The following is a 24,968-nucleotide window of genomic DNA, read 5'->3' on the forward strand; positions in this document are numbered from 1 at the left end:
ATACACAACAGCCATTTCTTTAAAAGGGTCTATTTGAGTAGACCATAGTAAGTGATCCCTACGTATGTGGGCATCAGCTATTATCTGAGGCTGCAATTTTGATTCTAAGAACCTATTCTGATTTTCTAGCTGTGTACATAATGTTTCATGCATCATATATTATCTTTTAGAACCGTTTCTTCCTCTCCTTCCAGAATGCTATTCTTACACGTCCCCTCTTCTAACTTTTCCACTACTGCTCGCAAGCAACTTCCTAACAGCCAGCACAAGCGTGCTTTTCCCTATCCTTTCTACAACTTCATCCTTTCCATTTTTCAAATCCATCCCAAATATCACCGGGATCAAGTGCAACATTTTTCTACTCATGAAAAATCCCAGGTAGGATTTTTCAATCCCTCCTTTTCAAATTAATCAGCTAGCTTTTTCCAGCCTTTGTTAGCATTCATAGTGATTTATACCCTTGTAAGGGTGAGGCAGGGGCACCGCCTGGACTCCCGGCAGGGATGGATACACAAACACAAGGCACACGATGGTTGATATGGAGCATTTATTACCTCTGCGTCTGAACGGGGGGTCCCCGGCGTTTTCCCGATCGAGGCAATAATGGAGCGGGGGATCCCTGGCACTGCTGAGTGTCGGTCCAGGGTGAGGAACACCATGGAGGGGGCACTAGATGAAGTTTTTATGTACCATACACATGCGCAGGAAGCATGTTGAGCTCATTGTTATTCCCGATTCAAAGACCAGGTGCAGGACCACCCTGGCACAGGCTCAACCACGTGACTATGGGTCAACATGCCCTGTTGATGCTCCTTTTCCCACGGAACGGTCTGGCTAGCTTCCATCGCCTGTCTCCTCGACATTCTTCCGCACTTTCCCATACACTCCACCCCCGCAATGGAAAGCTAGTTACAGGCCATCCCAATCCTCAGAAGGGCATGGGGTATGGGGGCAAGGGAGTTTACAAAGTAATGAAATCAAAACATAACATAATACAAAGCAAGAGATAAACAAGAGTCCTCCTTGTATGAGGTGGCTGATATTCTCAATAGATGCCGATCCATCGGTGATGTTGAGACAGCACATCCCGGCGAAGTCATGCTGTCTGTGGTTATCTCGCAGTAGGATACAGTTGATCCCTAGGTGGTTTTGCAGTGTTCCTTGCTACACTGCTCCCATCTCCCTATTTGAAGAGGCGATGGCTCTAGATGTCCAATTTAAGCTTTGAGCCAAAGCACAGGTAACGTGCTCTAACTGTTTGCAATTATGTGCCACCACCCCCGGGATCCCAGCTAGGCTCAACAATAGGCCTAAAGCTTCTGCATGAGAAAATAAACTTATATGGGGGTTACAAGTGGCATCTTAGGATATGCTGCTGGGTCCTCCGCCGCTCCATCATAAAGGGAGGGATGCTTAAAGTAACACGACCTACAGTGCATGGGTCACCTGTGGCATTGGCCGGCACATATGTATATGCTGTAGTGCCACACAGAAGGAACCACCCTAATGGTAGTATAAGGCGAGCAGATGCATAGGTAATATCCATAGTGTCATTACAAACTAACTGCATATCAGTTACATTCCGCAGAACAGAGGCAGCATTCACAAAGCGAAAGCAAGTATCTGCTTTAGATATGTCAGCTATACAAAAAGAGTAAGCCCAAGGTGTCAGCTTTTGGGAAACAATACCCAAATCGTAGAAATTCATGGGAGTAACAGAAATATCAACATTTTTTTAGGAAAGTAATTCTGTAATACCACAAGTGGAGCTGGTACACCTATGTAACATGCAGTTAAGACATCATCCACTGATCGTCCTCCTGCAATACAGAAAGCAGAGAGGTTAGCTGATCTTTGTGCCAGCCACATCCATGTATTTACATGGGAAGCTGGATGGTCTTGTAGATCAAGGGCATCTGTCGTGGTCAGCAAGAGGCAACATTCCAAGAGCAACTCACAGATGCCGGCGTAGTAACCTGTTGATGGGAAGATAGAAAGGCATGGTATCGCCATCAGGAAGAACTAGAGCAGTGGCTCCTGGACCACCTGCTAAAACAGTGCCAGGCTGTTTTTCCTTTTGAGGAGTTAGTACCCACACACTGGCTAAAGAGTGCATTGAGGGTGTTTGCTGAACTTGGGGCACTCCGGCAGTGTGGATCAGGATTCCTCGCAGTATTGGTGCTCCCTGTGGAATATTTACTGGTACAGGTGCAGATACCTGGAACGACAAATCTTGAGAAGTTAATAGAAGTGGGGTTATTTGAACGGATATCAAAGGTGTGAATAGCCATACATGGTGCGATGGACAATCGAGCTGCAAGTGTAGGTTTATATTTTTCTGCTTGTCAATTAGCAACGGTTCGGGTGTATAGAATTCTGCCTCTCCTGAGGCAAGCACGCAGGGGGCAACCCCTCCTTCCATAATTGATATTCAGGCAGGGGGGTGCCAACATGGGTTTAATTTGCACTCCTTCATAGGGAATGAATACTCCCACACGCCTGTTGTTAAGCATGAATAGCGCCTGGGGCAATACGCTTGCCCATCCCTCTAATGTCTGCATTGGGGTGAGCTTCCTAATTTGCTCTTTCAACAGACCATTCATTCTTTCTATTAGTCCACTAGCTTGGGGATGGTGCGGGATGTGTAAAATCCAGGTAATCCCCAAATCTTTTGCCCATTCTTGCACTACATGTCCTGCAGAGTGGGTACCTTGATCCCTCTGTATTTCTCTAGGTATACCATAGGTATACATCAGCTGTTCCAAACCTCGTGCAGTGGTGGATTGATTCGCACGAGAGGCGGGATATGTATACATAAGACTCGTGTAGGTGTTTACAGCAGTTAGAATATACTTCCGTCCCTGCGAAGGGGGCAATGGGCCTATATAATCTATTTGCCAGGTAGTAAATGGCTGTTCACCTCGCTTAATACGGCCATATGTACTAGCTAGAGGCATTCTGGCTACCTTCATACAGGTGGAACAATTAGCACGTGCAGTCTTATACCAGTGTAGCGCTAGCATGGGGTGGCCTCACGACAAGTCCCAAGCTTGAGCGGTGACAGGGCCTCGGTGCCCTGCCCGTTCGTGCGCTTGTCGGGCTTGTGTTAATTCCGAGGGGGTTGCCATCTGGTCAGCCGCTGAATTATACTGTGTCTCGAGAGTCTCTTGCTTTTGATGGGCATCAATGTGTCGTACTGAAATGACTTTTGTCTGCACAATACTCCAAATTTTCTCCCACAGGGAGCTTCCCCAAAGCTCTCTATCATGTATTTTCCATTGTGCAGCAGCCCATGTTGGCAGCCAAGCCCGCAAGCCTTTGTACACCACCCAACTATCTGTGTAGAGATAGCGCGCATCTCCTTCATCTAAAGCTATAGCTGCAGCTTTTAGCTCAGCCCATTGACTGGAGTATCCTGTGCCGGAGGCAAAACAGATAGTGTCTGTGGTAGGATTGTACGCTACAGAATGCCATATGTGTTCTCCTGCCCAGGAATACACTGCACTACCATCGGAGAACCAAGCCCGCTCCCGCTGTTCAGGAGATAACATCTCAAAGGGAGGAGCTTCTTGTACCAGTGACACTTCTGCCGGAGGGGCGGGAGGAGGTAAGCCCTCCGGTTCAGATAGTAACAGCATGTGCTCAAACTGTACTTCCCCTAACAAGGTTGCATGTGGGGTACTCATGTTCTTTCTCCCCTCCTTAAACCATGCTTGTAGATAGTGTTTCCATTTCCACTGCGTTGCAGCTTGGGCCACCCCTACATGGGCCCTGACTGTATCATCCGTCACCCATGCCTGAATGGGGATGGGGGTGTGCACAGTCACCAGGTCACGTCCTGTAACTCATTCGGTATCCTGCAGACCCCACACCACAGCCAAAAGCTGTTTCTCCAGAGGTGTGTAGTTTGCTGTGGCCCCTTGCAGGGAACGGGACCAGAAACCTATAGGTTCCCGCCTTGCATGGGCACATTGCTGCCACAACCCCCAGGACACTGTATCTCCCACAACTGTAACTTCTAATTTGAAGGGTTGACCTTTATAGGGTGTAAACAGTTCAGAGTGTTGGACCACTGCTTCCTTGCACAAATCAAAAGCCTGCTGGTGCTCTTTGGTCCACCGCCATTGACTGCTTTTCTTTGTTAAATGCTGCAAGGGCCGCATCAAGTATGCTAAATGAGGTATAAAAGTTCGCCAAAATCCTAGGAGACCTAGGAAAGCTTGCAGCTGTTTTGCAGTCGTAGGGACAGGGTATTGCTGGATAGTATTGCGCGCTTTTTCAGGAATGGCTTTTGTCTGTCCTCTCCACACTACTCCCAGAAATTGGACACTAATATCTGGTCCTTGTACCTTTTTGGGGTTCACAGCCCATCCCCTATCCTGGAGAGCATGCGTCAGTGCCATTAGCTGCTCTTTCACCTGCTCTTCAGACGGTCCCATTATCAAAACGTCATCGCTATAATGATGAATAGTGCATTCTGGGAGAGGTGTTGGGAGGTCGGCAGCGACCATTTGATGACATATAGTGGGACTATGCCTATATCCCTGAGGAAGGACCTGGAATGTATACTGCTTCCCCTTCCAAGTGAAGGCAAATTGGTCCTGTGAGGCTGGGGATATAGCAATAGAGAAAAAGGCGTTTGCCAGATCCACCACAGCCTTCCACTCTTGCAAATTTTTGCCCACTCCTTCTAACAGAGTTACCATGTCCGGTACTACGGCTGCTAGTGGTGGGGCAATTTTATTTAGCTCCCTGTAATTCACAGTCATACGCCATGAGCCATCTGGCTTCTTCACCGGCCATATCAGGCTATTAAAGGCTGACAGGGCAGGGCGTATTATCTGCATGTAGCAGAGCATCTATTGTTTCTTGAATTTCTGTTTCTCCTCCCGGTATTCTGTACTGTTTGATTTGCACAACGGTAGGTGGTACAGGCAAATCTACGGGGTCCCATTTTGGGTACCCTCTGATTAGAGTGATTACTCGCGCTTGTGGCAGCGAGGGACTCCTCCCAAAAGAGAATAATCCTTGCAGTGTGTGTATATCTCCACCTAGTAACACATCAATTCCTAAAATATATTCATGAATAGGTGCCAATAAGACTGGAGTGGAGAAGGGTGAGTTTTTCCCAATCGCTAAAGTAACTATCACCTGTAGGGCGGGGGTGGCAGATGTGTGTGGTTGCCTTCTCAGGGTTTACAGCACTATGCAACACTGTAACCTCTGCTCCTGTATCTACTAAAGCAAGCACAGCTACTTCCCCTCCCGAGTGCCACCTAATTCGCAGGGGTACGTATGGGCGTCGGTCCCCCGGATGATATGTTGCAACGGACACTCGGATTTCGGGGGACCTGCCTCCCCTTCATTGTTTCTTAGCAGGCAGCTTCCAGGGAGCACTGGGTGCAGGTGGGGCAGTGGGTTTAACTCGGTTCCGTTGATTGGCAGGCAAACGCTGCCAGCGCTTGAATAAATCAGCAGTGGACAAGCCATCGATCTCATCCCACGATACCCCTGCCTGCCGCAAGTCAGCCCACATCTGCTTTCGTGTGACTTTTCCACTCACTTTAGTCACCCCTCCCTGTCTCTTTGCTCTAACTTTCTGAGCCACTGGTACCTGTTTAGAATCTGGTCCACCCAGCAGAGCCAGGTCTCGCAAATTATTCACCAGCGCTCCCACTGTACCAGTAGCGGGCATCACCGCCCCTAACAGGAGCGGTATCAAGGCACTTGGGGCCCCTTTCAATAACTGCGTTTTCATTTGCAGTTATCTCTACACCATCTGGACCGTTACTGTCTGCTAATCCGATGGCTACCCCCAGATGTCGCAGCATGTTTATGTCCTCTTCCACGGTACGCCATGCCCCCACCGTGGCGGCCAGCTCGCCCGTAGATGGGTAAGCCCCTACCACCGCAGCACATAACCACTGAAACCGCGAAGGAGCAACTACAGGGTTACCGGAGCTATCTTGCGCAGACGTAAACTGGGAGAGGTAATACTGCACTTGAGTGTCTGTGGACAACGGGCTCATTAAATTCAGCTCCTCTCTTAACAACGTTAATGATCCAGCCCCATTATCCCAGGCTCTCACCATCCACGCTGGTGATAACTCCCCCCGGTTGCTGCTGGAATGTGGTCAAACACTCACGTAACTCCTTTGGTGTATAAGTCCTTGTCTGCTCTACACTATCCCTATCTATCTGTCGCTCCCCCCGCATCTGAACAAGCGGCCGCACCTGAGCGTTAGCGGGTTCTTGCTCGATATCAAACTCAATTTCTGAGTCAGATGAGGTACTCCAAATATTACCATCCCACTCCTCTGGGTCCCAGGAGGGTCGAGTTATCATCGCCCACACCTGAGAAACAGTAGCGGGCACCTTCTCATAACGCCCACGCCGCCTATTAGCCATACGCAAAGCTGGCCGCTCCATCTTGTGGGCTAAATCTTGGCTTTTCTCAGCTTGTGCTGTAATCACTTCTGTGCTACCGCCCTCGCATCATGCAAATCTCCTTCTCCAGATCTTTTACTTGTTGCTGCAAAGATGATACCTCGTTATCTAAGGCTCGAATGCCTGTCAGCAGTGCCCGCCCTAGTCGTCCGGCCAGCTTCCGAGCTGCTCCCAAAGCGGCATGGAAGGGCATAACCTGTAAAGCGGATTCAACCGCCTTTGGGGTAACACTTTCCCCCTGTGCCAACTCTGGCCAGTCCTCGGGGACTGCCAGCGTGGCAAGCAATGCAGCTACCAGCCCCCATGGCTCAGTCTGGGGCCATCCTGGCAGCCGCAGGCGAGCAGTCCCTTCTTGACTTTCGCCTTCCCCCTTCGCTCTCCTCGGCCACGGCATTGTCGTTTGTGTATCCTGCCGACTACGTCAAGTGTAAGGGTGAGGCGGGGGCACCACCTGGACTCCCGGCAGGGGCAGATACACAAACACAAGGCACACACTGGTCGATATGGAGCATTTATTACCTCTGTGTCTGAGCGGGGGTTCCCTGGCGTTTTCCCCATCGAGGCAATAATGGAGCGGGGGATCCCTGGCACCGCTGAGCGTCGGTCCAGGGCGAGGAACACCGTGTGTGTGTGGGGGGGGGCACTAGATGAAGTTTTTATGTACTCTACACATGCGCAGTAAGCATGTTGAGCTCATTGTTATTCTCGATTCAAAGCCCAGGTGCAGCGCCACCCTGGCACAGGCTGAACCACGTGACTATGGGTCAACATGCCCTGTTGATGCTCCTTTTCCCACGGAACGGTTTGGCTAGCTTCCATCGCCTATCTCCTCGACATTCTTCCGCACTTTCCCATACAACCCTCTTTTAAATGGTAGCGGTCAATTAATGCCAATTAATGTCATCAGCATCCAATACTCTCTGACCAAGTTCTTTTAGATATTCCACATGTGAAGTGTTTAATGTTTAATACCAAATTTACTTTGTATCACTCTGCTAAATCAAAATCCTGTGATACAGCAATGTACTTAAAATCACAAAACCAGTACTAATTACACTTAGCAAAGCATAGCAATTGGCCTCTAGGGACCACAGTTTCAAAAATAGCTTTGACAGTCATGTTTAGTTTTGAGACTATAACAACAATTTTGTGTGAAAATTTTTTCTTAGCCACTTTCCATAAAAGCTGGTCCACATGTTTACAGGGTCTGTCCAAAAGGAACAGTTTTCAGTATCATGGATGTAACTATTTCAACCAGCCCACTGATGCACATAGTCTGATTCAACAGGTGCTTGGGATATATATGTAACTTTTCCATTCATTATGTGTCTATTGTTTTGGTAAGATTATTTTAAAGCTGCTAAAGATTGAGATGACTTCAAATATTTGACATTTTCCCCCCAGATCTTTACACCAAGCTTTTCGACTGGACTTCATGTCTTTGGAGAAAATATATTTTTTTAATGCTAACTGGACTGGTGTCAAATATAAATGTAGGAAACTTGATAATAAAAAGTTAAAAGTTTAAATGTATAAAAGTTGAATAGAAATTTTTGCAATGGTTCTACACTCAGCATAATTTCAGTGTTACCTAGCAAATATAGTAGTGTGGCAAACCTATGGCTCTTGAGACATCTGCAGTTTAGAAGTAGTTTGTTCACTTCTTTCCCAGCTTTCAGAAGAAGCAAGCCATTGAGCGTTGCTTTGGCCAGTGTGTCTTTCTACCCTATAGTTCAGCTGCAGCTCTAGCCCAACTCCATAAGTCAACGGATTAGTGGAATGCCTGAGGATCTGTTGTCTTCTACCTGTGAACCATTCCCAGACAAAGTCCTTTCTCTTTCACTCTTGCAGTTGTTGGCCCTATGAAGATCTTGCAGTACAGCTTGCAGGATCAAGAAGGTTGGCAAGAAAAAAAAAAGTATATTTAAAAAAATAATATGACCAATATAGTATTTGCAGTAAGCAGTTTTGTCCAGTTAAGCTCAACTATTGAGCTATAGGAGAATAAAATGGTTTTTCTATTACCTCATCTTTTGCAAGCTTTTTGCTGGTAAATCTAAACATGGTGAGGAAAAACAAGTTAAGTTTATAGTCATATGTGGGAGATTTCTAGTATTATGGAATGATTCTAAATTTTGCATAATCTGTATACTTTATCAATGATAGGATTAAGACAAGAGTATTTAGTTTTTATTGTAGCAATTTCAACATAACTTCTAGATTTCCAGCTAACTTCCACAAGAGAAGCAGCTATGAAAAATAAATGACAGAAGATTATGGATTCAAATTATGAGATAATAGTAGGTGTCAGGGAGCAACAAGGGCCAGCTGCTCCCTAAGGGAAGGGGATCTGAGCATGATAACAAGGCAGGCAGGGGCCTCACCAGCAAGAGCCCAGTCCCACAGTACCTAAGTGAGGCAAGTAGGGCAGGCCCAGTGATGGCAGCCAAGTTCAGCTGAAATTCCAAATTACCAGGCAGTCCATAGCAACCAGACAGGTCCAAGGTCAAGCTGTGAAATCAGTCCATGGGTTAGGGTCAGGGTCCAGATCAACAGGATACATGGCCAGGCACAGGCACAGGCACAGGCACAGGCACAGGCACAGGCACAGGCACAGGCACAGGCACAGGCACAGGCACAGGCACAGGCACAGGCACAGCTGTGACAGTTGAAATTGTAGCTCAGGCAAGGTCCCAGCAGGAGCACCTCAGCTTAAAAGCAGATACCAGGGGAAGGAGGGGCAGCCCTCCAGCTTTCTTCATGGTTGCCAGTTGTGCTCTTTCCAAGCTGGCCCTGAGCCCAGTCAGCCAAACCCCCAGGAGGGGGAGGATGCACTCAGAACCCTTACAGGAACTAAAAAATGGGAGCAGGTTTAGAGGTATAAAGGCATGGAGGTAAGTTCACTTTGAAGATTCATCTGGAGTGAAAACTGAGTTAGGCTCTTAAAATGTAACACCTAGAAGTTAGTCTCAAGATGTAAAAATAAATGCTTTTTTTTTTTTTCCTTTTATTAGGATCCCATAGACCTAGCAAACACAGTAGTTTTAATTGGCTCATTAGTTCTTGGTGGTATGGCTGAACAAAATAGCAGACTTACCAGAGGGTTTTTTTTTTTTTAATCAATGCTATCAACTTGGGAAACATTGTACAGCACTGAAAGGAGCTCCAGCAGGAATAGTTAGAATAGGCATTGCCAAACCTCTTCTTGTATGTTAGGTTACATGATTGAAAGTTAATTTCCTTAAGCACAATGGAGCAGAGGACCTATACCAGATGGAGAAACCCCAGTAACCTAATCAGAGCCAACAGAGCACCCTGATCCAGGTCCTCCAAGGGCTATCACAGGAGGATGATTAGCCAATGTTCCTGGTGTGAGGCCCACCAGATGAGTCAGCAGTCCCAGATCAGCTTAAAGACTGAGGGGGGATTACTACCTACAGGGATATGGGACTGACTATGGGATGTAGAGGAAGAGCATCTTGGGATTGTTGTACACATCAGGGAGCAGCAAAGGCCAGCTGCTCCCTAAGGGTCAGGGAGCTAGGAGCTGAGCATGATAACAAGGCCAGCAGGAGCCTCACCAGCTAGGGCCCAGCCCCACAGTACCCAAGTAAGGTAAGCAGGGCAGACCCAGAGATGGTAGCCAGATTAAATCAAGAGTCCAAATCATCAGGCAAGCTCATAGTGATAAGGCAGGTCTGAGGTGAAGCCAGAAAGTCAATCTGCAGGTCAGGATCTGGTCTGTTGAGGGTAACCAGGGTCACATACAGTCCAGTGATTGCTGAGCAGGTCCATAGTGATGAGGAAGGTCTGAGGTCAAGCCAGGAAGTCAATCTGAAGGTCTGGGTCCAAATCAACAAGGTCTATAGCCAGGAACAGGTATGGCTATAGCTGAGCTAGAGACTGATACTCCAATGTAACTTAGGCAGGAATTGAAGGCCCAAGCCTGAACTGAAATGGAGGCCTATGGGCAAAGGGTGTGGGTGAAGACCCCAGGTGAGGTTAGTCAGGGCAATTAGGGCCTATTAGTGCACTCAGGGCCCTGACAGCAGCCTCCCCTTCCAGTAAGGTGTGTCCTCACACCTTCCAGAGATCTGAGTTCAGACAGGACTTCCTGTACAGTGATTTAATTGCTGTGGGCTGTCATAGGGCTATTTCTGGGGACAGAGCAAGGTCAGGGTTAGAGAACTGGCAAGGAACATGGCATAGGAGACTTGGGGCTAGGTGAGAGGGAGGTTTCAGGTTGCCTGTGGGGGGCCCCTGGAGGCCAGGCAGGTTGGGGGGGGTGGGGGGGGGAGGAGGAATGTTCAAGCTGCCCCTGGGAGGGGTCCAGGCAGCCCCAGGAGAGTGCTAGAGGTTGGATGGGCACAGGAGGGTGGTGGGAACAGGTATAGGTCCTGGCCACCCCTGGGAAGGCCCAGGGGTGGTGGTGGTGGAAAATGGTCCAGGCTTTGCCCCTGGGGAACCCCATAGGTTGGTAGGGGAAGGGTCCAGGCTGCCCCTAGGGAGCCCAGGCAGGCTGGGGGGTGGGGTGGGGTGGATGGACAACACAGTTTCTGATCACCTCTGGAGAGTCCTGGCCACCCCTGGGCAGGCTCAGCAGGAATGGGGATGAATCCTGGCCACCTCTGAGGAACCTTAGCTACCAGGCAGTCTCAGCAAGGGGGGGGGGGCAGGGAGGGGTCTGCAGTGCCCCTGGGGAGCCCCAGTAGCCAGGCAGCACTGTGGAGGAAGGTTCATTTAAGAGTCTGGGATCAGGCAGGGGGTCAATGCCATGGAGAGCCCAGGGCCAGGCTGGTCCCTCAGGAAGTCATAGGGGCAAAGCCCCTGCAGCCACAGGCCAGGTGACACAGCGCTCAGCTCAGGGCTTGAGAAGGCCTAAGCTAACTGTCAGGTAGCAATGAGGGCTGGCTGCTCCCTAAGGAACAGGGAGCTAGGAGCCAAGTATGATAACAAGGCCAACAGGGGCTTCACCAGCCAGGGCCCAGCCTCACAGTGCCCAAGTAAGGTGAGCAGGGCAGACCCAGATATGGTAGCCAGGTTCAATCAAGAGCCCAGATCCCCAGGCAAGCTCACAGTGATGAGGCAGGTCTGAGGTCAAGCCAGGAAGTCAATCTGCAGGTCAGGGTCAGGTGCAGTAACAGCAACTAGAGTCAAATATAGCCTAGCAATCACTGGGCAGCTCTACAGTGATGAAGCAGGTCTAAGATTAAGCTGGGAAGTCAGTCTGCAGTTCAGATTCTACATCAACACACTTTATAGCCAGGCATAAGCATAGCTATAGCTATAGCTGAGTTGGAGACCTATCCTCTTACAGCATAGCTCAAGCAGGGACTGAAAGCCCAGGCCTGAGCTTAAAAGAGGGCTCCTGGGCCTATGGGAAGGGTATGTGGGTGGAGGCCTCAGGTGAGGCTGGTCAGGGCCATTAAGGCCTATTAGTGCACTCAGGATTCTGATAGTGAAAGACTTCTCATCGGATGTTTAGGGGAAGAACCAAATGCAGAGAAAGGAAGGGATTAAAGTGGCTTGGGCTGTCTCTGATCTTGGTTACTGTTACTGGTCCTGATCCTGGCCTGCAGATTGACTTTCTGGCTTGACCTTGGACTTGCCTTACTGCTATAAACTTGTCTGGTGATCTGGACTTTCTGTTAACCCTGCCTTCCCTGTTCATCCTGTTTGGGTAATACAGGACTAAGTCCTGACTGGTGAAGCCTTGTTATCACCCTTGACTCCCTGTACCTTAAGGGAGCTGCTGGCTCTTTCTTCTCCGTGGCACAGAGTGCGTGAGAGGTCTAAGTGTGCCAGCCACTGGAGAAGGGGCTATGGGTCATAGTGTTACAAGACAACCCTGAGAAGCTCAGAAAGAATGTTTGAAGTAGGTAGATTTGGATAACTTCTATCTTAGACAGAATTTGCTTAGCATGAGTAGCTAAATTTGCTGAAGCCTTAGGCCGTGCTCCTAGTTCGGTAAGAAAGGGCCTCAGAGCTGGTGCAGGCTGGAAAGATAAGGGAGTTACAAGCAGTCTGCATTCCTGTGCCCCACTCTCCGAAAGGGAGGATGCCAAGGCTGAGAAATAAGGCCTGTTTGGGCGCCAGGACCTTGGGAAGCAAAGCTTCCTCTCACTGTTGAAACAGTGCTGATTAAGGGGTCTGGATTATGTCTTCTTCCTCAGGGCCCTGGGAGATAACACCTACTGACCCAGCTGGGGCAGTGTTAATTGACCAGGACCTTGAGAAGCAGGGGTGGGATCCAGGGAATGAAGAAATCACTAACCAATCAGTGTAAAAGGGAAAGTCGTAAATCTGGCAATTTGTGTGTATAAATGCTACTTGAAAAGTTGGGGGGGTGTGCTTGATTTGTGGGAAACCACCGAGCACCCAGGCTTGCGCAACTCTGAAATAAATAAATAAATGTCTCTCCTGAGTGTGTAATTATTGGCTCATTGCACACCGGGCAACGAATCCGCTTTTCGGACAACAGTTTTCTGGCGACCCAGGTGGGACTCTCGCTGTAAAGCCTTGCCCGGATCGTCTTGCCAGTTCCGGCGGGGAGACACTGCTCATTGGACTCCAGCGCGCACCGACCGTTTTGTTTGGGGACTCCGTGAGCACCCTCCCTGGTCGGAACAGGTAAGCGACTCAAAGGTGCAACGCAGTAATTATTAAGAGACATTGCATAAAGGGTATGATACAAGGGTAATTGGTTGTGGTAACCAAAGGTAAGCTTTGTACACGTTTGGACAGTGACGACTGGAGTGTACGAAAGCGTAATTGGTAAGAACGTTCTTTTAAGGGTAATAATATGGGAACAGGACAATCTGTGGGGGTATCCTCCTGTTCTCCTTTAGGATGCATCCTGAAACATTGGAGTAAGTTTGGTGGGAATCCTTTAACAAGGAGAAAATTAAAGGAATATTGTACTCAGTGGTGGCCAATGTATAAACTGGAGGATGAGGAAAAATGGCCAGAAATGGGAACGCTAAACTATAATACAATCTTGCAACTTATGTTGTTTTGCAGAAGACAGAACAAATGGGATGAGGTCCCATATGTAGATTTGTTCTTCTCTCTGAGAAATGATCATGAAACTAGAAAAAAAATGTAAGCTGTTGATCTCTGACTCAAATGTGTTAATGATGATGGGAAACAAAGAGAAAATGCCTCGATGTTGCTCTGCTTGTAGCATTGGGAAAAGATGTTTAAAAGTGGGTGATGAGGAAGAGGATGTACAATTATTGGTCTCTCCGGAAAGAGATCAAGATAGTGTCGATAGCAGAAATAAGGGAAGTGAAGCATGTAGCCCGATTGCAGGCAGAACTCGGGCTACTCGGGCTAAACATCCCGCGATTCAGGCCCCGCTGCGTCAAGCAGTCGGACCAGACGGGATGCCTGTGTATGTGAAGGTCCCTTTTTCAACTACAGATTTAATGAATTGGAAGGAGTCTGCCGGGTTGTACCGAGAAAATCCAGAAAAGATGTATCAATCCTTTAAAATGATAATTGAAAATCATAATCCAGATTGGCAGGATTTACAGGTGCTTTTAAATACTTTGCTTTCACCTGAGGAGAAAAGAATGGTATTAGACAAAGCTCAAGAGGAGAATGAAAGACAAAATGCCAGAGACGGACCAGACCGTTTTATGCCGGCCCGGGAACCGGGTTGGGATCAAAACACAGGGGCAGGCAGGTTAATGACTAAACAGTACCAACAGTTAATATTATATGGGGTAAAGCATGGAGTACCTAGGCCCAAAAATATTGCAAAACTATATCAAGTCACACAGGGTAAGAATGAGGATCCCTTGGCATTTTACGAGCGGTTATGTGAAACTGCCCGAAAATGGACAGACTTGGATCCCGAGGACGAAGCAAATAAAATGACTTTTACTACATTATTTGTAGGACAGTCAGCAACAGATATAAGGAGAAAGCTTCAGAAAGTAGATGGTATGTTGGGGATGTCAATATCGCAATTAATAGAAATTGCATATAAGGTGTACAATAACAGGGAAGAAGTAGAGAGAAAGGAAAAACAAAAGGAGAAACTGAAAGATAAGAGGCAAAATGCTGCAATCTTGGCAGCTGCATTTGCCCAGGCACAAACTCCCTCTCAGGGAAGCGGTTTTCCGAAAGGACAAGGACGTGGAAGAGGGTATAGAGTAAGAGGGAATTTGGGAAATAGAATTCCACTGAGGAGAGATCAGTGTGCAATTTGCAGGGGGAAGGGGCACTGGAAAAATGAGTGCCCGAAGAGACAAACAGATCATTGGAAACCTCAGTCTGCATCTGTTCCAGAGGCAGATTTGCTCATGATTGGGACAGAGGATTCAGACTGATGGGGACCGGGGGTTGAGGAATTGGATTCCCCAGCCGAACCCCTGGTTTCAGTAAAGCTGGGGAACGAAACAGTTAAATTTTTAGTAGACACTGGAGCAGCATATTCAGTACTAAATAGCTGTAAGGGACCAATGAGTAAATTCTCTATGCCAGTAATTGGGGCCACGGGAAAGCGAGAGGTCAAACCTTTCTGTCAACCAATTAAATGTGAAATAGGAAATAAGGTGTTAACACATGAATTCTTATACATGCCAGAATGCCCATTACCCCTAATGGGGAGGGATTTACTGAATAAACTGGGGGCACAGATAACCTTTGATCAAAACAAAGTTAAGGTGCACATTCCACAAAGTAACGCCTGGAAGGCACAAGCATATATGTTGCAGAAAGCACTGGATTCCGAACAGGTGGAGGATGGACCAAGCGAAATTCCCTCTGAAGTAATGGACGCAGTAATCCCTTTTGTGTGGGCAACGGAGAAATCTGGAAGAGCCAGATGTGCAGAACTGGTAAAGGTGGAATTAAAACAAGGAGCTAAACCGGTAAGGCGAAAACAGTATCCCATGAAGTTAGAGGCCCGTGTTGGACTGGAGCCTATGATTAATAATTTCTTAAAGTATAGACTGTTGCGAGAATGTCAATCCGAGTACAATACTCCAATCCTGCCTGTAAAAAAACCTTTATGTACATGAGAGAGGGCACCAGGCTTTGGGAGTGCTTGTACAGACTTTAGGAAATTGGAAAATACCTGTGGCTTACTTTTCAAGACAGCTGGATAAAGTGAGTGCAGGGTGGCCAGGATGCCTCAGAGCAGTTGCAGCTGCTGTGCTGTTAATACAAGAGGCACGAAAATTGACGTTGGGACAAAAAGTGACTGTTTATGTGCCACATGCTGTTGCAGCAGTTTTAGAACAAAAAGGGCATCACTGGTTATCCCCGAGTAGGATGGTGCAGTACCAGGCAGTGATACTTGAGCAAGAAGATGTAACCATGAAGGTGTCTAATACCCTTAATCCGGCATCTTTATTACCATTTCATGAAGAGGGGAGGTTGGCTCATGACTGTCTGCAAACTATTGAGCGAGTATATTCCAGCCATCCAGATTTGAGAGATGTTCCATTGCAGAATCCAGACTGCGAATTATTTACCAATGGAAGCAGTTTTATAATAAAGGGAGAAAGAAGGGCTGGATACGCTGTCGTCACTTTGGAAGGAGAAATCGAAGCAAGATCACTACCAGCAAATACATCAGCCCAGAAAGCAGAACTGATTGCTTTAGCCCGGGCTCTGGAATTATCAGAGGGAAAATGGACTAATGTGTTTCAGAAGAAGCCCCCCCCAGGGGAAGTAACAAGGGGCTTCATGCCTGGGAATTACTGGCAAATTGATTTTTCTGAATTACCAAAATGTAATGGATATAAATATTTCTTGGTAATTGTTGACACCTTTTCAGGATGGCCTGAGGCTTTCCCGTGTTGTACCAGTAAAGCCAGGGAAGTAGTAAAAATGTTATTAAAAGAAATTATACCAAGATTTGGGGTACCAGAAGGGTTTTCTTCAGATAGGGGACCTCATTTTATAGCAGAAATAGTACAGCAAATCTCAAAAATACTACAAATTAAATGGGACTTACATACCCCCTGGAGACCACAATCCAGTGGAAAAGTGAAAAGAATGAATCAAACAATTAAGAGACAGGTAGGAAAATTGTGTCAGGAGACTCAGATGAAATGGACTGATGTTTTACCTCTGGCATTATTAAGAATCAGAATAACCCCAAGGGTTAGGGAGAAAGTTAGTCCATTTGAGACTCTGTATGGTAAAACTTACACTGTAAATCTAACTGGAAATGAAATTCAAATGCACGTTAAGGGCGATCAAATTTTAAGTGATTATCTCTTGTCTATGGCAAAGGTTCTTACTTCTCTCCGTAGGTACATCCAGTTAAAATCTCCTGTACTTTTAGATTCACCTGTACATTCATTCCAGCCGGGAGATCAAGTGTATCTTCGGACCTGGAAGGATGAGCCACTGGTAAAAAAAAAAAAAAAAAAAGTGGAGAGGACTGTATCTTGTACTGCTAACAACAAATACTGCTGTGAAACTGCAGGGAATTGATTCCTGGATCCACTACACCCGAGTGAAAGCAGTGCCTCGAGAGACGTGGAAAGCTGAACAAGTTCAACCTTTAAAGTTGAAAATATATAAAGATATATGAGTTGTACTGGAAGTGAATCGGTTTTAAATTTAGATTGTATTCAGGGAAGAATTGCTTTAATCTGTTTGTTAGGAATAGGGTTAATATTGTTGTTACGGTATCTGTGTAAAAATGATGTTCTCCTTAATAACCAGGGGAGAAATGTGGTGGTTAGCTTTTCTAGGTTACCTGAGCCAAACAATTAAAGGGAATCAGGAAGGATTTTGGAATCACAATCTCCATTTGGAAGTAATTATGGAACAGATCGACCTACTAGGTTTCAGTCATTTGTAAGGTGGCTGTTTCCACAATTGGGAGTGAGTGATAAAACCTCTGATGCCATTGCAGCTTTATGTTATTGGCATCTCAGGGAGGAGTATGTACAGTAATAAATACTAGTTGCTGTGTATATGTGGATCAAAGCGGGAGAATTTCTACCGATCTAAATGAAATCTGGAAGCAGACTGAAATCTTACATGGGGTTCAGAAAGATGATACTTCTTTCGGATTTGAAGAAACATGGAAATGGTTGACTTCCTGGTTCCCTGATGTGAGCTCATGGGTTAAAAAATGTTTAACAATTTTGGGAATGGTGCTAGTAGTTTTTGTATGCGTTTATGTAGTGATTCAATGCATTTCTAAGTGTTTTACAAAATTAATATGGGAAAGATTTTAAAAGAGTGAGACTAATATGAAAATGATCATATAAGTCTCAAAGGGGGGAATTGTTACAAGACAACCCTGAGAAGCTCAGAAAGAATGTTTGAAGTAGGTAGATTTGGATAACTTCTATCTTAGACAGAATTTGCTTAGCATGAGTAGCTAAATTTGCTGAAGCCTTAGGCCGTGCTCCTAGTTCGGTAAGAAAGGGCCTCAGAGCTGGTGCAGGCTGGAAAGATAAGGGAGTTACAAGCAGTCTGCATTCCTGTGCCCCACTCTCCGAAAGGGAGGATGCCAAGGCTGAGAAATAAGGCCTGTTTGGGCGCCAGGACCTTGGGAAGCAAAGCTTCCTCTCACTGTTGAAACAGTGCTGATTAAGGGGTCTGGATTATGTCTTCTTCCTCAGGGCCCTGGGAGATAACACCTACTGACCCAGCTGGGGCAGTGTTAATTGACCAGGACCTTGAGAAGCAGGGGTGGGATCCAGGGAATGAAGAAATCACTAACCAATCAGTGTAAAAGGGAAAGTCGTAAATCTGGCAATTTGTGTGTATAAATGCTACTTGAAAAGTTGGGGGGGTGTGCTTGATTTGTGGGAAACCACCGAGCACCCAGGCTTGCGCAACTCTGAAATAAATAAATAAATGTCTCTCCTGAGTGTGTAATTATTGGCTCATTGCACACCGGGCAACGAATCCGCTTTTCGGACAACAATAGGGGCCTGTGAGCTTGGGGTGCCAGTGACTGGAAAGACTATAGCGTGTGCATATTGTGTGTGGGGTGTGTAATCACTGGCAAGCATCAAGTTGGATTAGCTGTCAAGTAGGATAAGAGGCTTAGGAGTCAGATATCAGAGCAGCTATAAGTCTGGGCCAGCTACTGGAGAGACTGTAGGGTCTGGGGTTTGGTTACTGGTAAAGCCATGGACCAGTTAGTGGGGAGACCCATTTGTATGTGTGTGAGGAACTGGGAAACCAGGTGATCCAGAGACTAGCTACTACTAATAGACCTGAGTGTATAAAGCCAGTTATTGTGGGATCAGTTGTTATGGAAATTAGGCTCGCCGGCCACCATAAGAGGGTCCAACCCTGGGTTCCCGCAGAAAAGTTCAGAGCCAAATCAAAGCAAATTAAATAATTAAATTTTAACGATGCACATGCCGTAATTACAGCTCAAGCTGGGTGCCTCTGAAGAGGGACCCCGAACAAAGAAATCCCTGGGCAATTATAACTTTTTCAAATTAAGTTTCCCACCCCTCACGTGGTAGTTCAGACCAATAGTAATTTTTAGGTCTGGGGTCTCCTGCTCCTTGTTGGCTCTCATCATTGTTCCTAGGTAGGCTGTTTTTCTCCCTTATCTTTACTGTTGCACTTTCTGCTGACGGTTGTACCTTCGTTTCTTGTTGGGTCTTACCGTTGTGTCTCAAGGTCCTGAGAAGGAGGAGGTGATTCCAAATCATAACAATTAACACTGCCCCAGCAGTGAGGGGAGGCTTTGTCCCTCAAGGTCCTAATGCCTTGCACTGGTCTTATTTCAAAGCCTTGACATCCTCCCTTTCGGAGTGTGAGACACAGGAATGCAGACTGCTTGTAGCTTCCTTATCTTCCCAGCTGGAACCAGCTCTGAGGCCCTTTTCTTACTGAACTAGGTAAAAGTTCATTATTTTATCTAAGTGCGGCCTAAGGCTTCAGCAAATTTGGCTATTCATGCTAAGCAAGTTTTATATAAGTTGTGCTAAGCAGCTACCTCTAGACAGTTTCAGTTCAATATTCTTTAACATCAGTAGTGCATGTGTGTGGGTGCCAGTGTGCACGTGGTCATGTGAGGTAACTGGAAGGCCAGGGGTGCAGGATCACTTACTGGATAGATTAAGGCCAGTTACTGGAGGGATCTGTAGTGTATGTGTGTGTGTGGGGGGGGGGGAGGGGGTTGAGTACCAGCAACTGGAGAGGACTGTGGGCTCTGAGGGCTCATGTGTTAAGGTACTAGCAAATAAGGAGACTAGGGGATCCAGGGGCCAGCTACTGGATAGGCTGAGTGTCTAAGACCAGCTACTGAAGGGATCCGTATTGTATATATGTATATATCTTCCATTAATGGGCTTTCATCCTAATCAGCCAGAGAAGGGAACAGGATCAGGCCATTGGTTCTGTTTGCGTGAGCACAGAGTGTTTCTGTCTGTGTTGATCTGTGTGGCTGGCTGTGTGTGTGTGTGTTGCATATGTGTGTGCATGCATGTCTAATGAGAACACGTTCTCAGCCTCGCTACTGGCTCGACCTGTGGACGCAAAGCTGTGGCAGCCTCGCCTCTATCAGGCTACCAGACTTGGCAACTCCTGATGCTGTAAGGATTTGGGAATTAGATGAGTGTTTTTCATATGTTGCAAGCTGGTGTATAATGGTGTCAACCTTCACTTATGGTCTGCTTGCTTTGTGGTATAGTTGGATGATACAAAGATTCCAGAAAGCTATTTTAACCAAGTTCCTGTGTCTCTTCACCTATAGAAGGCACCTAGGTAGCATGCAGTTGCTTCACTTTATTTGTAAGATTGAATGTTGCATTTTTGGGTTCCCTCTTGCCTCTTCTGAAATGATAATCTCGCAGTCCTTGTGGATGCAGACTTAAGGTTTTGGTTCACAGTGGAACTTGGGGGGGGGGGGCAGGTATCAAATTTCTAGAAACTTTCCTAGCCTTTTCATTGTAAGAGGGCTTTTATTAAACTTGTGTAATGCATTTTTGTAGTAGGGGCTGCATGTTGCACACTAACGTGTCTTGCAAATCAACATTTTTATGCTTAAGATGTTAGCTCTGAAAGAGGACTTTTATGGTTGTTACTTTTCTGTTCTCTGGCTTTATATAAAGCTTAGTTATTTGGACTCGAGTATTTAACATAATTATAATTACATGTTTTGAGTAATGACTGGCTTTATTGGAGTAGTGGACAAATGCACCTAACAACAGATTACGCTGGGAAAAACTTACTGGTTTGTAGCATGCAAGTGTTTTGTCCTATTGTGGCTGCTCCACCCAGTGAATACAATCTTAATACAGGAAGTGGATGCAGTCTTACTACCAGCTTAACAAGACTACTCTGTAGCTAGCAGGGGTAGCGAAGGCCTGTATTGGGCTCTGTGCTTAGTGGCTGATCTGATGATAGCTTTAGTAAATGCTTAACAGTGAGAGCAGAGATGCAGAATGAGTTGAGGCTTACAGTAAGTAAGTATAGTCATTTTTTCATTGCTTATGCATGTAAAATAACACATGGGGCTAAAATAACCTAGGTAAATAAAAATATAGCTTTTTACTTAATGCTGTAATTGTGATTGAAAATAACTCTTTGCTGCATTTGATTATATATTTGCCTTTCTAAACTCCCTCACGTAACACACACTGTGTGTCTTGTATCCTTGCCGTTCATCTGACTCGGAGCTTTGTTCTTCCTGCAGCTTTTACCAGAAGAGGGCCGTGTTTCTGGGAAGGAAGATGTGTTTTTCTACCCTGCCCAGTCACTTGAGAAGGAGGGGCAAGCTGATGCAGTCTTCTGCCTCTGGCTCTAGTTAGTGGCACAACTTGTGTGTGTGTGTGCGCATGCACGTGCACACATTTAATGTCACCTCACTACTGACCTGCTAGATTGCTACATGATAGAAACTGATATCTGGAGATTTCAAATGTTTGCATCAGCTGTGGCTCTGGCCTATGATATTTTAGCTGTTGAAAAACAAGAAAATGCTTCAGTATTCTTCAAGTGTGTGGCCACCTAGTTCTCTTGGCATTCATATCACTTTGAAAATCTCGCCTTTTGTAGCAAACTGTTCATTTGCTTATATTCCCCCTGCAACCTTACTTGGAACTGTTAGTGAAGTTGCTCAGGCAGATTTGAAGGTGTGTGTGTGTTTGTGTTTTTTTTTGTGGGGGGGAGGGGGGGGTCTGTGTTCGTGGGGGTTTTTTGTTTGTTTGTTCATGTTTTTTGTTGTTGTTGTTGTTCGTGGGTTTTTTTGTTTGTTTTCCTCGTTCGTGGTTGTTTGTCTTGGCTAAACTGGAGTGGTCTCCTTTATCTGGAATGACCTTGATTTGATCATGGTGTCCTTTTCTAGGTAGAGTGAGGCTTTTCAAAAAGTACTCTTTATGTCTTATGCTTCTGTTTATTCCTTGTCTGTTGTGCTGTTTCTGGCATTCAGACATGATTGGATTATACCAGGGCTTCATGAGTCTATGTCAGTTGGATCATGGAACACAACTGTATGACTGTCTTAATCTAGCAGGAAACTCGCAATGATGCTTTAGCAAGAAGTTGAGAACATGCAGAGGATTGTTCCCTGCAGCTCAGCCTCCTGTCATGATGCTGGGTGCCCCCAATCTCTGGGAAGGAATACATGGGTTGAAGCCTGTTGCTCCCTTCAAAGTTCTTTCTGTTTGTTTTTTTTATATTCTATGCTGGACTGAGCCATGTATATATATGCACTCAGTCTCCTCTCCCTTGCTGGTCTGGCTAACTCAGGAAGACATATTTGCACTCTTTTGATTAACTCGGGGACAAACACTTACAGAAGCAGTCGATTCACCAACTGATATAGCCACTAAGCCACTCAGCTGATGTAGCTGTTTATCTAGAACAAAGGCCACCCTCTGGTCCCCTTTCTATTGAGGTAAGTTCAGCTTTCTGTGCAACAGCTGTGGTCAGTCACTCCCTACATTCTTCCCTGAGCTTCATGGGCACCTCACCCTTGCCCATCTCCTCTGAGCCTTCTTCCACTGTAGGGGGTTCACTGATTGGTTACAGTGATTTCATAAACTCTATTGTTATCTCCTGTAAGGCTCTCTAGTTTGAACTTTTTCTGTATACTGGTATGCTTTACACAAATCTGCTTAGGATAATATTTTTTTTTAAGAGCTGAAAGGTGATCTTATTTTTCTTCAGACTACCACCCATCACAGCAAAAAAGCTGCTAGCCTTAACTAGCAATTTTTCATGACATTTTTGCAAGGCTGTTTTTTAGGTATTGATCTGTATGTAAAAGAGAGTGCATGCTGTTTCTTCCTAAATTCCTCTTAAATTCCATGCTGGTTAACTTTACTTTTTGTTTGCTCAGATGAATACTATATTAAAAATATAGAATGTGTGTAGGTGCCCATTACTTTTTTCTAGGCATTTTTTTTAAACTTTATTTCAAAGCACTAGAAAGAAAACACCAATGTGATACTCTATTATCATAAATGAAAAGGTAGTATAATAGAAATATTTGGTCATATCAGGTAGTTGTTAGATTCCAGAAGCTTTTGAGGAGTGAAGCTAATTAATTTCTATATAATCACATCTACTCATTGCTTCCAGCATTGGAATATACCATTTCTAGTCTATCAAGAGTATATATTGCAAAAAATGAACTATTCTCTCCTTTTTTGTTGATTTCAAAACTTCATTAAATTTGTAGGCAAAGATTTTCAAAAGTGAGTAATTTTGATTAATTTTTGGTTTCTTATCTTGGGGCACTTGAAAGAGGCCTGATTTTTAGAGAATGCATATGTTTGTTAGTTTCTAGTAATCATTCCTTCTAAATGTCTGGAGTTAATATCCAAAAGCACTAGTCATTTTTGAAAACTGCTGTTGTTATTTTTTTTTCCCCTTTGGAAGCAAACCAGTAATTACCTTAAATTTTGACTGTGTTCTGATTTCAAAATACAGAATCTTTTATTCTGTAGTGACTGCTTATTCCAGATGGTTTGCATCTGTACTACCACAGTGTGTTTGGTGGTGTTTTTTGGGGGTGTTGGGATTGGGAGGGGTCAGGGGGGTGTTCTGTTTGTGTGTTTTTTGTGGGTTTTTTTTTTCCTCCTATGGGATAAAGGAAACACTTGTATGATAAGCTTGGGTTAAATGAGTTTTAAATGCTTATTTTAACTGGGTTTCAATTTTGCTGGGTAGATAAAACTCTTTTAGCAATATCACAGAATCACAGAACAGTTGAGGTTGGAAGGGACCTCTGGAGATCATCTAGTCCAACACCCCTGCTCAAGCAGGGTCACCTAGAGCACATTGCCCAGGATTGTGTCCAGATGGCTTTTGAATATCTCCAAGGATGGAGACTCCACAACCTCCCTGGGTAACCTGTTCCAGTGCTCAGTCACCCTCACAGTAAAGATGATTTTCCTCATGTTCAGTAAGAACTTCCTGTGTTTCAGTTTGTGCCCATTGCCTCTCGTCCTATTGCTGGGCGCAACTGAAAAGAGTCTGGCCCCATCCTCTTTACACTCTCCCTTCAGAAATGTATACACACTGATAAAATCCCCCCTTCAGTCTTCTCTTCTCCAGGCTGAACAGTCCCAGCTCTCTGAGCCTTTCCTCATAGGAGAGATGCTCCAGTCCCTCAATCATCTTAGCCCTTTGCTGGACTCTCTCCAGTAAATCCATGTCTCTCTTGTACTGGGGAACCCAGAACTAGACACAGGACTCCAGGTGTGGCCTCACCAGGGCTGAGGAGAGGGGGAGGATCACCTCCCTCAACCTGCTGGCAATGCTCTTCCTAATGCAGCCCAGGACACCATTGGCCTTCTTGGCCACAGGGGCACATTGCTGGCTCATGGTCAACTTGTCCACCAGGACTCCCAGGTCCTTTTCTGTGGCGGTCTGATTCACGGACTCCGATGTGCTGGATCAGAGTCAACTTTATTCAAGCAAGCAAGCCCTTTATATAAGCTCTAGCCTGGATCGGTACTTTCCCGAAGGTCATGTTCCCATCATCACTCCTTCTCATCCCGGGCAGCTACTACCTTATCTACATACTGCTATTTATTCCTCCCAAGGCTTTCGGCTCCTTAACTCTATCTTGTCCAATCCCTCGCTGTCTGCCCCTACACTTTTCTGCAAAGCTGCTTTCCAGCAGGTCAGCCCCGAGCCTGGACTGGTGCATGGGGTTATTCCTCCCCAGGTGCAGGACTTTGTACTTCCCTCTGTTGAACTGCATGAGGTTCCTCATAGGAGAGACGCTCCAGTCCCTTAATCATCTTAGTAACCCTTCACTGGACACTCTCCAGCAAATCCATGTCTCTCTTGTACTGGGGAGCCCATAACTGGACACAGGACTCCAGGTGTGGCCTCACCAGGGCTGAGGAGAGGGGAAGGATCACCTCTCTTGACCTGCTGGCAATGCTCTTCCTAATGTAGCTCAGAATACCATTGGCCTTCTTGGCCACTAAGGCACATTGCTGGCACATGTTCAGCTGCTTGTCCACCAGGATTCCCAGGTCCTTTTCTGCAAAGCTGCTTTCCAGCAGGTCAGCCCCCAGCTTGTACTGGTGCATGGAGTTCTTCCTCCCCAGGTGCAG

General features: G+C 46.0%; 1 long non-coding RNA gene across 1 annotated transcript in view; it reads left to right on the plus strand.

The window, feature by feature from the left end:
• LOC135324450 (uncharacterized) overlaps positions 1-21,391 on the plus strand; it is a 49,419-nt gene extending 28,028 nt beyond the window's left edge. Inside the window, exon 4 of the long non-coding RNA XR_010385827.1 lies at positions 21,089-21,391. This is a non-coding gene — a long non-coding RNA (uncharacterized LOC135324450). The remainder of the gene's footprint in view (positions 1-21,088) is intronic.
• The last annotated feature ends 3,577 nt before the right edge of the window (positions 21,392-24,968 follow it).

The sequence above is a fragment of the Dromaius novaehollandiae genome, chromosome W (genome assembly GCF_036370855.1).
Source record: "Dromaius novaehollandiae isolate bDroNov1 chromosome W, bDroNov1.hap1, whole genome shotgun sequence".
In the NCBI taxonomy this organism is placed as follows: domain Eukaryota; kingdom Metazoa; phylum Chordata; class Aves; order Casuariiformes; family Dromaiidae; genus Dromaius; species Dromaius novaehollandiae.